At 34.0% G+C, this 15,865-nt stretch overlaps 1 pseudogene; it reads left to right on the forward strand.

The window, feature by feature from the left end:
* The first annotated feature begins 13,730 nt into the window (after nt 1-13,730).
* Nucleotides 13,731-15,455, forward strand: LOC124366751 (annotated as a pseudogene).
* Nucleotides 15,456-15,865: the final 410 nt, after the last annotated feature.

The raw sequence follows: 15,865 nt of genomic DNA on the forward strand, positions 1-15,865 counted from the left end.
TTTATTTGTAATTTTTAATACACTTGATTAGTTTATTGTGGAGAAAATATGAAATGAATCATGCTAAGACGTAATTTTTAAAATTCCCTATTATAAACTATAAAAATACAAAAGTGCATTTTTGCAATGTCCAAAGTCGGGCACTTCAAATTGAATACTTATATTATCATTTACGAAAAATGTGTTTTTTTTTGTAAATTACGTTAATGTTAATTGCATAATTACGATATTTTATAGTTGATAAACTTTAAACATATCGTGGTGAGTGTTAAGTATTATTGCGTTAAATAACTTGTTTTTTATTGTGTTACTCAATTAGCTCCCACCCGCAAAGTTTGGTTTCTATTGTTTGCTGGTGCGACTCTACTGTGACCCTCGCGTGGATCAAAACACCTTCTTATCGCCTCAAAACCTATGTGGCTAATCGTGTGGCGCAAACTTATGAGCTTGTGGCTGTGGATTGCTGGCGCTACATACCCAGTGCTTCTAATCCTGCTGACTGCGCCTCCCGTGGGATCCTTCCCTCTCAATTGGTGGATCATCCCCTTTGGTGGCATGGACCCGACTGGTTGCGTCTCCCCTCCTCGGCCTGGCCGGATACTGATTCCAGCCTGTACTCGGTCTCTCTGGAGGAGCTAGGGGAGCTGAAGCATTCCACTCCTGTCATTGCCTTGGCCACAGCACCGCCTACGTGGGACCTCCTCATCCAGTACTCTTCCTGGAGGAAATTGTTGCACGTGATGGCCTACGTCTTGCGTTTTATCCACAACTGTCGTTCACCAAACCGCCATCTCCAAGACAGAACGGGACTCCGCCCAGCTGCGAATTTTCAAGACCGTGCAAGAGGAAGCTTTCACTGAAGATCTGGCTCTACTGCGGGACCGAAAGACGTGTTCTACCAGACTTCAACGCCTCGCCCCATTCCAGGGTCCATGTGGACTTCTCCGCGTCGGCGGCAGACTGCGCCACGCTGACCTCCCGCCGAACATGTCTCACCCGTGCATCCTGCCCAAGAAGCACCATGTCGTGAACCTCCTCATTGACCATGTCCATGTCAAACATCTCCACGCTGGCGCAAAGCTTACTCTCTCTCTGCTCTCCCAGCAAGTCTGGATCGTCTCTGCACGCAGCGTGGTGAGATCTCGCATTTTTAGATGCCTCACATGTTTTAAGAATCGGCCTAAAAATAACGCCCCTCATGGACGACCTCCCCAAAGCTCGCATTACTCCAGCCCGAGCTTTTCTCTCCACCGGCATGGACTATGGTGGCCCCTTTTCGCTCAAGGTCCATAATTTACGCTCTGTCCGCATTATTAAGGCCTATATTTGTATTTTTGTTTGTATGGTTACGAAGGCCGTTCACATTGAGGTGGTGACGGACCTGTCCACCGAAACTTTCCTTGGTGCTCTCACTCGCTTCGTTTCTCGTCGTGGCCTGTGCACAGACCTTTATAGTGACTGTGGCACAAACTTCGTAGGTGCTAAAAATGCCCTACACAAAATCCTCACGGCTGACCAGCGCAAAGTCCAAGACTTTGCTGCTGACCGTTCAATTCGATTCCACTTCAACCCTCCTGCTGCTCCCCATTAAGGTGGAATTTGGGAAAGTGCCATCAGAGTGCTAAACACCATTTAAAACGTGTCATGGGACTCCACATACTAACTTTGTCTCAATTCATGACGCTCACAAGTCAGGTTGAAGGGATGCTCAACTCCCGCCCGCTCACCGCTCTCTCCAGTGATCCCAGTGACCTTCTCCCACTGACGCCTGGACACTTCTTGATCGGCTCTCCTCTGGTTTCCGTGCCTGAAGAGAACTTGCTGGACATACCCACGAACCGCCTTTCTCACTGGCAGCTGGTTCAAGCGCTGCACCAACGTATCTGGAAGCGTTGGCAGCGAGAATATCTCCAGACTCTTCAGCAGCGCCTCAAGTGGAGTATTCCTTCCCGCAACCTCCAACCTGGAGACCTCGTCCTGGTGCATCAGGATACTCCCGCTCTCTCTTGGCCCCTTGCACGGGTCACTGATGTCACTCCAGGACAAGATGGTACAGTTCGAGTGGTACATCTCAAGACCTCAAGTGGAACTCTCACTCGTCAGCAGTGAAGGTGTTTCTCTTACCTCACCTCTACAATTAATTAACTGTCTCTCTACCACCGCCTATAACCTTTGTAATTTGCGCCTATGTTGCTCTTTCTCTCGTTAAATCCCAAGGTGATTCAAGGCGGCCGGTATGTTAAGTATTATTGCGTTAAATAACTTGTTTTTTTATTGCCTAATATGAAAAGGCTACTTTTTATTGAACAATAATTATGTATATATTTTTTGGGCAATTTATACTCTATATTTGCCTTTATTTTACTAAACTGTATATATACTGCATTAATTCTATATCTCTTTCTGCGGCTTAGTGCCTACAATACCATTCCTTACTGGATTAAAATATTCACGTACAGTGACAGACCAATGAACCATTGTTTCACGAATCAGCTGTTTACTGTACACTCACCAACCAATCACAACGGTTGACTTATCAATTGCCCACCTTGCAAGCGACTGCACGCTTGCTCAGTGTACGCTCAGTCCCGCCTGGGGCACTTATATAGCACTCTAGCCACTGCTGACCATACTTACTCAACACGTGACTTTATGCCCCATGTGTTACTCTCTCACTTAAATATTAGTTTATCTTTATTTGTTGTACATTTACATTAACATTAAAGTCAGTGCTCTGGATTGGCAATCTCTACCGGAACGTCTCTGTTCCCGAACACCCGCGTCTACCGTGCTCTACAGGACTGGCCACAGTGTTATGAACTATTCATTTGCGGTCGTATTGTGCGTGAGTGAATCCGTGAAGGACATCTTCCGTCTTCACGCCTGCCTACAAGACAGCAGCCTATTTCCACACTTCCTGATCACAACCTGGCCCTCAACAACAGCAGACTACTACGGTTACCCCTCATGAAAACAAAGGTAACTGTTTATTTTCTGCACTTTATTTGAATATGCACTGTTCATAAACTCATTATGTGTAACCTGGTGAACTCTTGTTAAAATCAGTGTGCTCGGCGTCTTTACTGCCTAGTGTGAAGTGGTCCTTCTTAATCGAGCCTCTAAAATCTTATTTCACGGTTCTCATAACCAAAATCCATTCTTTTCAGTGAGTATTAAATTTTTGAGATTGAATGGTTTTTGGAAAGGATCGAGGAAGCTGTTTATAGTCGTAAATGTTTTAAGTATATTTATTTATTTATATGGGATATACGTACCATATTGCTACACTTCAGAAATAATCAATCGAAAGTGTGTAAAGTACTGCACAAACTAAACACTATAGCATTTTATTTTAATACGAAATCTATATTTTTTTTATTTTAGGGGATGTTTTTTGTTTTCTTGTCTGAAAATTTTTGTATAAATGCAATTATAAAACTATGTGCAGTTAAATTCTATAGAAAACTGAGTGATAATAATGATAAATAAAGAATGCATTCAGTAATGAGTTAGTTACCACCTAATTGAGCAAGTAAGTCTACGCTTTGGCAAAAAAGATCAGTTCGTGTTTCTAAGGATTCGCTTTTAGAGTCATTATTCGTATAGAAACTTGAAATCAAAGTAAACCCCAATGGTGACTTTTAATAAATTGTTGGTTAATTAAGGTAAGATAACTTAAATGTATTGCAAATATTGAGTTTAGCTCCATTCACCTTTCGTGTATTGTGACGTATGAAATCTGACACTGCCACAGACTTGACTCTTGGAATCTGGAGTCCAAGTCCGTCTGAAGAGATCTTGAAAGCGAAAACTAACTCTTTGCTTCATTTCTACATCTGAGACACCTAGACTACAAACGAGGATTGTCTAGTTTACTCAGCAGCCATCTAGTGTAATCCAGATGGAGAGGTGCCTCATGGTCTTATCAGGTGCACAAGTTTATCTACCCAAAATGCCGTCATGTGTGTGAGAGATTCCAACATATACTTTCACTGTCACTAGTTAAGTTTCATATACTCAAACCTTTCATGATTGAAAATATGACCAAGTTTAGGTGTAATTTAGGTTCTGTACATAGCTACAACAAAATATCTGTACTTTATCTTCTACTTTAAACACCAAATTGAAAATAAAAGATTAAATGTAGGCTAAAAATTAAAATGTAACTAATATAAAATTAATTTTTTTATGAATAAATCACATTTTCTTACCACTTACGATTAGTAGCCTAAATCTCTTGTAACACATCGTAGTGATTTAATAGAAGCTTACTACACATACATCAATACTAACATAGTTTATAAAAGTATTTTATATGTTACCACAGGCGAAACTGAAAATAATTTGAGAACGGAGAATGTTTTTTTAATTGGAAGAAAAGAAATGGATGGCCACCTGGCGACCGCAAGTTACGTAAACATGTCGTTTACATCCGGTTCCGGAATCATTTCTCTAGCCGGAAATGGCGGACATTGTAGAAGTACCGCAGAGTATATTTCAAACCTGCTGTATACTCAATTGTTGGATATGGCAAACAATATATATTACTATTTTAACATGTTTTGTCAAATTATTGTTATTTCTTTTTACGTCGTTGGTAATATTTATTGTCTGAAGAGTAAAACATTCAGTTGTATTATCCACACATTTGGTATCACGGCTTAGTTAACACGAAGGAATGAAACGTACTTTTCTAATATTAATTTTGTATTCAACATTTTTAATTTATAAAATTGAAAGTATATATTAATTTAAGAGTGATAACAAAATAGGAGTACGCCACTCCACGTGTCTTTGGTCAAGTGTTCAAGTCCATTCCATCTAGCGGGTAAACTTACAGACAGTCAATCGGACAGAAAACTTTTATTTCAGCCTCCAGGAAGACAGAAGACAAAATCTTCCAGCCTACTGAGTGATAAAACAGTAAAATACAATCGATAGATGTGCACAAGCAAATAAATAGTTCTTGTCTACGTATAAATGAAGTTTCAAGCAAACTTTAATGTCTACATATGAATTCGGGCTTGAGATATCCAGCAAAATTAGACACACAATCAGACAGAAATTTTCTAGAACCCTAAGTAATAGCGAATAAATTATATAAAATTTCAAATTTATAGCTGAAATCCTTCACGAGATATAACCCTGATATTATGCTTTTCTAAAGCTCTGACAAATCCCATTAAGATACATGCAACATCATCAAACTCTATATTTCTATACACAAATAAGTAACGAAGGATATTGTAATTGAAGGCTTACCAACCAATCAATCAAATATTAGATATATGATTGTAATAAAGTACAAATTTTATTTGTTATATGATTATTTCGTTGCCATAGTGAATATCCATAAGCCAATGTAATGACGTTTGGTAACGCTCAGCCAAACCCCTTTGTAGTGACAGGTATTATCATCAAACTCAAAGTTTATTCTTTAGAAATTAAACTTCATCAAAAATGTTAAGACGTATTGTATACCCCACTATAAATAATTCAAGAAGAGTCATAGGAAAATAATTTCAAAAACATAATAACAATGGAAAATAATTTCAAAAAAATAATAACAATTTCAAAATAAAATAAATAGGTTACTTGTTTCTATAACGCAATTGCGTGTAATTTGTTATATTATATCTCTGGAGTCTCTTGTTGAACAATATCATAAATTACTAAATTACTAAAATAATTCATACAGATAAAAACACTTTATCATTACCTTCATTGAAAAACGTCAATTATAATATGGTATCCGTATTATAATATGTCATTGGTATCCGTATTCATGGTCTAAGATTATTTTTGAATCATTAACAATACGGTACGTCCCTAAATTGTAAAGCCAATACCAATAACCCTTGTTACAATTACGACAAAAAATAATTGTTAGACGATAGAAGTAGGTTTCAAAAGACATAAAATACCAAGGAACAAGCAACTGGAGTTAAGGCGAGATCTGAGAAAAAGAAATGTGGGTTTCGTAAAACAAGTAGAAAGGTAATCTCTTCTTGACTAACTTTTAATTAAAGTGTAAAGAGTAGAGTTTTAATTTAACTTAAATTGCGTTGTAAGTTACCTTCAAACTCCAGTTCGTAGCAGAGAATTCCTCTCTTGATCATCTGACATACAAATATAAGTACCAAAGTAAACTATCTTTCCAGCAAAGCAACTAATTGTAATAATTATTAATATTGTAACTTAGTAAAATAAAGTGAAACAATTCTTCATTTTACTGAGCCTCGAACTAGAGGGATGTTAATACGAGTAGTTAATTTCTATCTGTCTGTCTGTCAATCTGCAAGATATCTAGAAAATGATCTGACTTATTAAACATTTGCAGATTGAATACTAAAAAAGACTTTCCCATAAATCTTAATCAAAAACGTTTAAATTATATATACATTATAAGCAATTTAATTCTTGAAAACAATATTAACTATTGATAAATTCAGAAGCAAATTTATATTTCTCATCCACCTGTTCTCATTATTTATTTCAGAAGCAACATTATATCTCTTATCCTGTTGGACTAACTGTTTTCATTATTCAATTATAAATTATTTTAATAGAGTCCTATAGAATAGTGCTGCTAAGACACAAGTTATTTACAATGATAACTACCCACCTAAGTGACGTGTTCTCAGTTATGCATAAGTAATATTAGTATATATTGTATAAATTAGTCAAAAACTAGACTATGAGGAAGAATATACCTGTGTACAATTATATCTTTTGAATGTTTAATCTAGACAATCATAATATGTGCATCATCAATGTATTTAAAAGTTTTGTTGTTTTAATCCAATTCGTATTTTGATAATAATATAACTAACTGTTGCCTACAATCCAAACTTGAAAGTAAAAGACTAAATTAATTCGTGTAGCACACCAAGCAACAGAATATTTCAAATTGTGTTCCTTTGCGGTGGTTAAACTTAAACATCCTTGCGAAATACTTTCCTTCCATCGTCACCAGTTTTTTTCCCTAGAGGGAGCAGTAAATATACTTTGACAACTTGAATTACAAGGTAGGGGATTCCATTGTAAAGGGAATTAATGAATAGTTTAAGGAAACAGTTCCAAAGTCGTAATGAATTCATTCTTAAACAGTGGAAAAGGTTTAAGTTACAGTTGTATTTGATGAGTGAGATATTACTTGTTCGCTGACTGAGGCTGAAATTTCAGTTTAACGGTAAAATAATCGCTACATATATCGTTTAATGAAAATTTGTAATGTAACTAAAGCGTTCTTTACCAAAAATTGGTCCTTTTAACGAAGTCTAATCGATTCAGACTTTTCAAATGTGCAACTAACTAATATTTGGAAATCATAAATATATACATGTCTTAAAGTAAAGATTTTCAGTAACTAATTTTAAATTCCTTTAGGAATTACATTCATAAAGAGTTAATTTTATGTTCATCAGCTATATAAACATGTAAAATTTGAAAATATAGACTTTTCAATTTTAAAAAATCACTCAGGCAATTGTTTTTATAAATTTTGTTTTTAACTATTCTCAAATTCAATTAAGGCGTTAAAAGATAGAATTTAATATTCATCTATCTAATGCTACCACAAGATAATTAACGCAAAAAATTGTTTGATATACGAGTGTTCCAAATTAAATGTTAGGCTTTTATTAAAATGTATTATATATTTTAAACTTGAATCGGTGATCTTAAAACTTAATAAAATCGCATGTGTGATAAGATACTAACTATTTCATGAAGCATTAAGGTTCTGAACCACGTTAAAACGTTGAATTATTATGTTTGATTGTTGAAATAATAAACTTATATTATTCACAATTTATACCATCCGGTATCACTAAACTTTACAATTTAGAAATCTTTTATTTATGGGCCTGATTAAATACCTTTAGTTATAAACATTACGTTTAGTATTTATCTCCAATGACATTTAAACAACAAAGCAACAATGTCGCTAACTTTAAAGTTTAAAAAAATTTAAATACACAATCACTGTACTAGGTTTGATTTTAATATTTTATATTTTATATATTATTTTTTTATATATATTAATTATATATACAAGAATACAAAAAAATCTACATGAAGTGGTGTTCTTATTGTCTCATCGGGTTCACAACTGTAAGAAAACTAAACAATGTTTTAAATTATTCAATTACCTTACTAGAATAGATATTTGAATATTTAAAAATGTTGAATTAAATGCTGATCAATACAAAAACATTAATTCCGGTTCCAATGTATACAGTCAAACAGAATACTACACTTGTTTATACCGGGTAAGTAAACAAAGAGGTTTGATATGTTTTTGTGTATTTATATTGGCCGTGGATATAATTCAATTACATTTGTCCGTATTTTACCACAAGCATCAAAATAATCAAACGTATACATACTGTTTGAAGTACTAATAACAAATGTGGAATGACACTGATTGTCATACCTTTAATAATGAAAGGGTTTCTACTTATTAGAATTTTTTGTTATTACAATTGTATAAATAATTTTTTATAAATTAATTGCTTGAGGTATTTTTTTAAATTTGAAACTAAAATTGAAGTAAATATTCTTGAACAATATATCTTAGGTGAACAATAGAATGAAGTAGAATAAAAAAACATAAATTACACGATAAAAATAGCCTTATTAACATATTTGGGGATATTTTTTATGAAATAGAGTGCTCCATTTTATATTTCGTAAGCTATCAAACACACCAACTTGACGGCAAACAAGGTAAAACGTCTGTAGAAACAGAATTTGATACATTATATATATAATTACATAATGTATCAAATTCTGTATCAAAATATACATATATTTTGTTTAGTTATGTATAGGAACAATACTAATTGGAAACAAAGAATCAATTATTCAATTTAAGTAACCCTCTAAACTTTTTGCTTTTGTATTTAAAATTAACACACAATATTTTAAAACATCTTAATCGAAATGACAGAACTGTTACAATGGTACTCATATTTGGGTGGATGAGAAGACAATTAACACCAAATATTATTAAACAAAACATTTATTGATTATCGACTACATTATAATTAATCCAAAAAATGCACAAAGAGTTGCTTTTTACACATTAATTAAAATTTTCTTTTTCAACAACTACTTTTGAAATGATCAGCTTTTGTAACGTCTTTATTAATATCCTTTCTTGATACATATCCTCGATGTGTCTTGTGGTAAGACATTCGAAATAAAATATTTATCCATACGTTTGACGAAGAGAATGTTCCCATGGATTGGACAGAACAAGACAATTCATTGTAGAAACCCAAAGGAAGTTCTAAAAATGTCGTTTCCCATTTTGGACATTTTGTCTGAGAATAGTTTGTCATTATTTTTGTAGTCCTTCACTTTCTTATTAAACCCCACAAATCTGAAAAAAGGCAAAAATGTAACTATAAAAACTTTTTATGCCACATTTCATTTATCATTCATCATGCAATCATGACTATCTATCATGCAACCAGTAATGTTGGAATCATTATCTCATCCACTTTCAGAATGCAACATTGTTTCTCAATGACTCACTGATACACACTTATAACAATTTGGTATTTCTGAGCGTGCTACAAAATTAAAATTATATACACCCTAATTACATTTCTTTAAGCAAAAAAACACACACAATTCAAAATCCTAATTTTTTAGTTTTGAATCATTCTTTAGGAATCAAAGTATCCTTTGATTCCCAAAGAATGAATAAAAAATAATTGAACTGATAGACCTGGTGCTTTACCTGCATTGCCATTATGCAGGCGAAGTCCTCCTCCTCCCCAAAAAAGTATTTTACAAAAAAATCATGAGCTTATACTTTAACATTGGATTTTAGAGTATTTAAAATGCTCACGTGTGAATATTGGAATTGAAATGTCTAAAAATCAGAATAGCCATATTTTAAGACCACTTTAAGGTACAGAACGAACTTTCACGTACTTCCATATGCTCTGGTCCTTAGGTTTTATAAAGTGCAACAGATGCAAAAACATGCAAAATTCTAATAACTGTCTTTTTTAAACTTGTTTTAATACCAAAACCAACTATTTTAGTTAAAAATCGTAATTCGTTGAGCTACAAACAATAATGTAAGCTATATAAAAAATAATAGTTACAGTCTTTATTGTGACTAAGATTTTTATGGTTTGTTCTCCAAGCTAGCACTCAAAGTATTTTTTTTATTTGTAAAAAGAAACCAAAAAGCGTCAGCAATTCTATATTTATACTTAATATTAAGCTATGAATTTGAACACAAAGAGGTCGCGTAAAGAATAGAAAAGTTCTCAACGATAACGGCGATTAAATGTCCAAATGGATATTATTGTGATACTCTAGTTACATGGTTAGACCCACGCATCAAACTATAACGAATATGAGAATAAATTAAGTAAACATCATTTTCATCTATGCTGAAATAAATATAATGAATCATGTATATTTAAAACAATTCCTTTCAGTGAAAATTTTAAATTTTAGTACGTATGTCAAAAGTAATGAATAATGATGTGGGTAAACTTATAAGTATAATCCAAAAATTCGTAAAGTCAAATCTATAAAATTATATGATTACGTTTACGGTATGATTATTGCCCGACAAAATTGGTAACAATAGTAAATTAATTTTATAGCCAACTTTATGTACGAAATTGGAACTAAACCCATGCATAAAACATGAAACATTCAGAATTGACTAACAATAACCTGGAGTTGTTTATTTGTCTCGTGAAGGTAATTAGTTTCATTTTAATAGAGATGGCGATGTCATTACTGAATGTAATTAATTCAAACAAGACTTAAAATTATGAGACGGCAATGGAATTTAAACGAGCAACGTAGTATACTAATACATATTACTGATAATTTTTATGTTTGATTTATTTATTTGCTTTTAAAATGCAAAACAATTAAACCATTCTTTAGATCTGTGTTGTTACAGTAATTTCTATTTCAGTTTTCATAGAGTAATATACTAAATTAATCACCATACAGAAGTTAATACTTGTTGTATAATAATCTACTAACGTTGTATAAATCAGGGATATTGATATTGACCAGGGATCAATTGTATCATAAGTGTGTATAATTTCTTTCAAACCAGTGCTTACTTTTTTCAGTTCAATTGTTCTGGTACCCTTACATAAATTCAAGAGGTCATCAAATAACTGCCTAGTCTATGATAGAAGTTCCAAGAGGTCTTTATTTTTGTCCCATCTCGTTGCATCAAGCTCAGAAGATAAAACTCCAACAACATTAATGTCATTGAACATCTTCAAAATGAATTTTGGGAGACAAAAATCTCCGAGCTACCTTGAGTTCAATTACTCATGTTGTGAGGAACTGACATCCCTCATTGATTTTTCGGGTTCCTCCAGATACCGAAACTTAAGGCCTCCAATAGCAGCATTGTTGAGATCTTTATCTAGATTATGTCACATCTCAAACTTTCTTGAGAGCTTAAGCTTTATTCATGATTGGCAAATTAAATCATTTCGAGCTGTTTCTAATAGAGATGTTGTTTTTCTATATCTGAAGTCATAAGGTATTGAAAAATAGAATTCCAGCAAAGCTGTTTATGTCCTACGTCAAAAATGCAGACAGAAATGCTATTAATTTCGAATTGTTTTCATTATGACCTTTTTACATTAATTAAATAAAGCGTCTGTAACAACAATAAAAGAAGCCATTTTACATAGCAGTTCATTGAAAAGGTGTTTCAATTTACTGCGAACGTCCCACTGTGGTTTCCGGCCGGTGGCCACTAGGTTGTGTAATGGGAATTTGCATAATGTTCAAACTAATAAAAATTAACATACATAGGTATGTTACATATGTATCTGTTAGTCGAAGATATTTCCAGTGCCATAGTTGATGTTACCTTGTTGTCACAATCAAGAAAATAGTGTTGCTGTAATATATTAATTTAGCTAAATAGTCTTAGTCGATTAGGAATGTATAATACACACTTTTTTGAAACGGCTTTTATTGAAACGAATAAAATAATTTCTCGTAAGATGTGGAATGATCGTCAGCCATGCTAATTGAAGTGGAGGTCAAAATGAGAGGGAATTGAAAAGGTTAAAAATATAAAAACTATTTTTGTATCAGATTATATTTTTCCCGAAGGCTTTTTGAAATACAAATAGGCCTATATTCGTAGCAGAGATCCAAAGTATGCCCATGTAAAATTTCAGTACAATCGGTTGAATAATTTCCGCATGAAGGCAAAACAAACACACAAAGGCACTTTCGCAATTATAATATTACACATTAATCTTCCACACTTTCACAAGTTTTTTCATGAGATCTGCTGGTTCGAATGAATTATATTTCCGACGCCAATTTTGAGTTTAGTTTGTTGTCAAGATCAAGAAAATATGACAATATTTGAATATTTTTGGCCATTTAAATTTACTCCGGTCTTAGCTTTTTGTTCCATAGTTGATTTTGCCTCCTTACCCGATCAAGAAAGAAAATATATACACACTCAGAGATCTGAAAAGCCTACTTCTGTATATGAGTTATATATCAGTCGATGGGTTAAATATATAGTAAAACATAATATATTTATTAAAAATAATGCTCTACCAGTACAAAAAATAACCAGTAAATTATTATTCTTACAATAGAATAATGTATCTTTTTTATATTTGTTTTCCACCAAAAGCAGATGTAATTTTTAATTTGGATACGTATTTTAAAAACACAAACAAACTGTAGTTATTAAAAAACAGTTTTAGTTATTACGAAAACAGTAACTGTGAATAACAGACATAATTATAATTTAAATCTCGTTTAATGAATTGAGGAAGCATTGTCACAATTAGAGTCCTGCCACTGCACCACCAAGTCTAAGCTGACATTTACAAACAGCTGTACCCGAGTGTCATTTGACCATAAAACTTTTAATGAGCCGACTTGTTTCCCTGACAAACGGAAGGTAACGTTCAACTTTTACACTAATTGCTATCATTCTGTGGCTTCATTACCATTTACGTCGTATTTGAAAAGGAGATCGTAATTTCGTCAAAGCTAAAGAGCTTTTTAATAACTTGACCAGGACTCGTTTTAGGTTACTACTCAGAGGCACTACTTTAGGTGTTCCTGTTTTCTACATTTAATTAATGAATATAGAAGTTAAACGAAAACATTTACATCGGTCATTTTAGGATGAATAATTTAATGGTAAAGGAGGAAGACGATGTATCTTGTAATATGCATTTCTTTTAAGGCGGCGCCAGACATGCGTCATTCGTCAAGCACCGAGCAGCGACTCGCCGAATCGCGAGCAGTGTGGATGTCTGTTTGTCTATTCGGCAAGCAGCAAACATTAGTGCTCGTTGTTTCCCGTTCAGTGTCGGTCTTTTGCACACATCAAAGTGGACGAATATTTGGGAAAAGGCAAAACTTTGCTTCATCCACACATTCGGCTTTGTGGTTGGGAGATAAGAACTGTTCACGGTTTCCAATTTTGTCATCAGAGCCTCATTGACTATTGGGTAAGACGAATTTTATTTTCTTAAATTGAGGTTAAGTAGTTCTTATTTGGGCTGAAAAACTAGTGAATGACCAGGCTACTGAATTATAAACTGAATTCTTTAAATGTTTTAAAAATTCCTACAAATATTAATATTTTAATATTTTGTCATGATTAAAGTTACAATTTTAAGGGTTTTCATGTCCTATACAGTTATTGACCGGGGTTTCCCCATTTAACTCATTAACATTTTATGAACTTAAGAAAAATAACATAAACAATAATTTTATTCTTATTTTAAGGTATGGAGTGGCCTAATGAGTTGGTGTTGGATTTCTTACAATACTATGAGAAATGAACCAGTTATTTGGAACCCTTCTCATCCCAATCACAAAAATAGAAATGAAATATACGATGCATGGAAAAGAATCGAAAGCAAGATGGGTAACAAGTTTTCTGTCACCGAATTGAAAAAAGAAAAAAGACTCTCTGATGGCTTCATTTAGAACGTGTTTGAAAAAGGTTAAGGAAAGCTGTAAAAGTGGAGCCGGATCTGATGTTATATACAAACCAAATTGGTTTGCTTATGAAAATCATGGAAAGATTTCTCAAAGATAAGAACCTGCCAAGAGAGACACTTAGTTCAGAGGTAAAATATTTATATTTATTTATTAAAATCAATGGTACAGGGTACACATGTATTTAACTGTAGTCATTTTGCCAGGGGATTTTTCCATTGTTCATAAAGTATTCAGCAAACTCTTCTCTGTATTCCTTTGCTGCGGTACCTGGCTTCCTAGGCACTTTCTGTAGAGGTAAACATAGATGTCATATCAGCGGTATCTTCCCTCCACGACCCTCCTGTAACCATACCATTATCTTCAGAATCAAAGGTTCCCGCTGGAGTGTACATCGATCGTGATGTCCTGCTTCTTCTTAAAAAATTATGCAGAATAACACAGGTCATTAGTAACTAGTGCCACTTTGTCAGGTTGTAAGTAGCATTGGCTTCCTTAGTACACGGAAAACACTAGCCATTATTCCGAACGTATTCTCTACTATTCTTCGGGCTCGTGATAGACGGTAATTAAAAATGCGGGGTTTGCTACCTTGTTCATGGCTACCTGGAAATGGCTTCATGAGTCGCTTACTTAAAGCAAATGCATCATCACCAAGAAATACATACGGCATCAGTTTTTGTCTCCCTGGTAGCGGCTCATCGTTAGGTAAATTCAAACTCTTACTTTTTTTTTTGTTGTAGAGTACAGTGTTTTTAAAAAACTGCACCATCACTCAGTCTTCCTTGACCAGCCACAATCAGCGAACATAAAACAATACTCAGCGTCAACCAGCGCCATGAGTACAATACTGAAGTATTTCTTATAATTGAAGAATTCGGATCCACTGTTGATTGGTGACTGAATTGTTACGTGTTTCCCATCAATAGTACCAATGCAGTGTGGGAAATTCCACAGTTCCTCGAAATGCCGACTAATTATTCTCCACTCAGTCGCAGTAGCAGGAAGCTGAAAATGTTATTTAAAATTAGTGTCATTGTAATACTTTACATTATACAAAGTTACTACATTTGTGATTTCAGGTGGCTCCACCTCCAAATGAAGAGCAATTCCAAGCCGAAAGGAACATAGATTTGCCAAATTTATCAGATAATGTACCATCTGCCAGCAGGGAAGAGCCTGAACAAAGAAACGAAGGTAATGTGTTTTTTTCTATTGACTATCCATCACCGTAATTCGTGTGGGAGTCCCATAATTTGCACCGTTGTAGTACTGGAGTTATTAAGATACTTAATGAATTTGTCTTTAATTATTTTTGTAACTTTACAACATGACATACAAAATTGTGCTTTGCATATATATTTTATTCCATTATATTGTAATGTTTCTTTTCAGCTATTGTTCTACCTGCTTGTGCCACAACTTCGCCTAAACTATGCCTCATCTTCCTTTAAACCTCCACCACGAAAAAAAGTCCAGAACAGCTGAAGAAATTGAGATAAAAAAAGAAGATGGATGCTGCGTTTACTACTTTACAATCACTTCAACAAAAAAAGAAAAAACACTTATGTGACATATACGGCGAATTAGTTGCGGCAAAATTAAAATCGATGGGACGAGTCTACAAGGGAAATATGTATGCACCGGATTGACAACGTTCTTTTTGAAATGAGAATGGTGAAAGGACCTGCAACATCGGGCAACACCTACTTCATGCAACCATCACCTTCCTCGTCAGCTTCTGTAAATTCATCCCCATGTCCTGATGAAACTTTAACATTGTACACAGTTCCAAGTGATTCCAACGAATTACATGCTCTCTCTGGAACTGTTGTAGTATGTTCTGATGCTGAAAATAGTGAAC

The sequence above is a fragment of the Homalodisca vitripennis genome, chromosome 7 (genome assembly GCF_021130785.1).
Source record: "Homalodisca vitripennis isolate AUS2020 chromosome 7, UT_GWSS_2.1, whole genome shotgun sequence".
In the NCBI taxonomy this organism is placed as follows: domain Eukaryota; kingdom Metazoa; phylum Arthropoda; class Insecta; order Hemiptera; family Cicadellidae; genus Homalodisca; species Homalodisca vitripennis.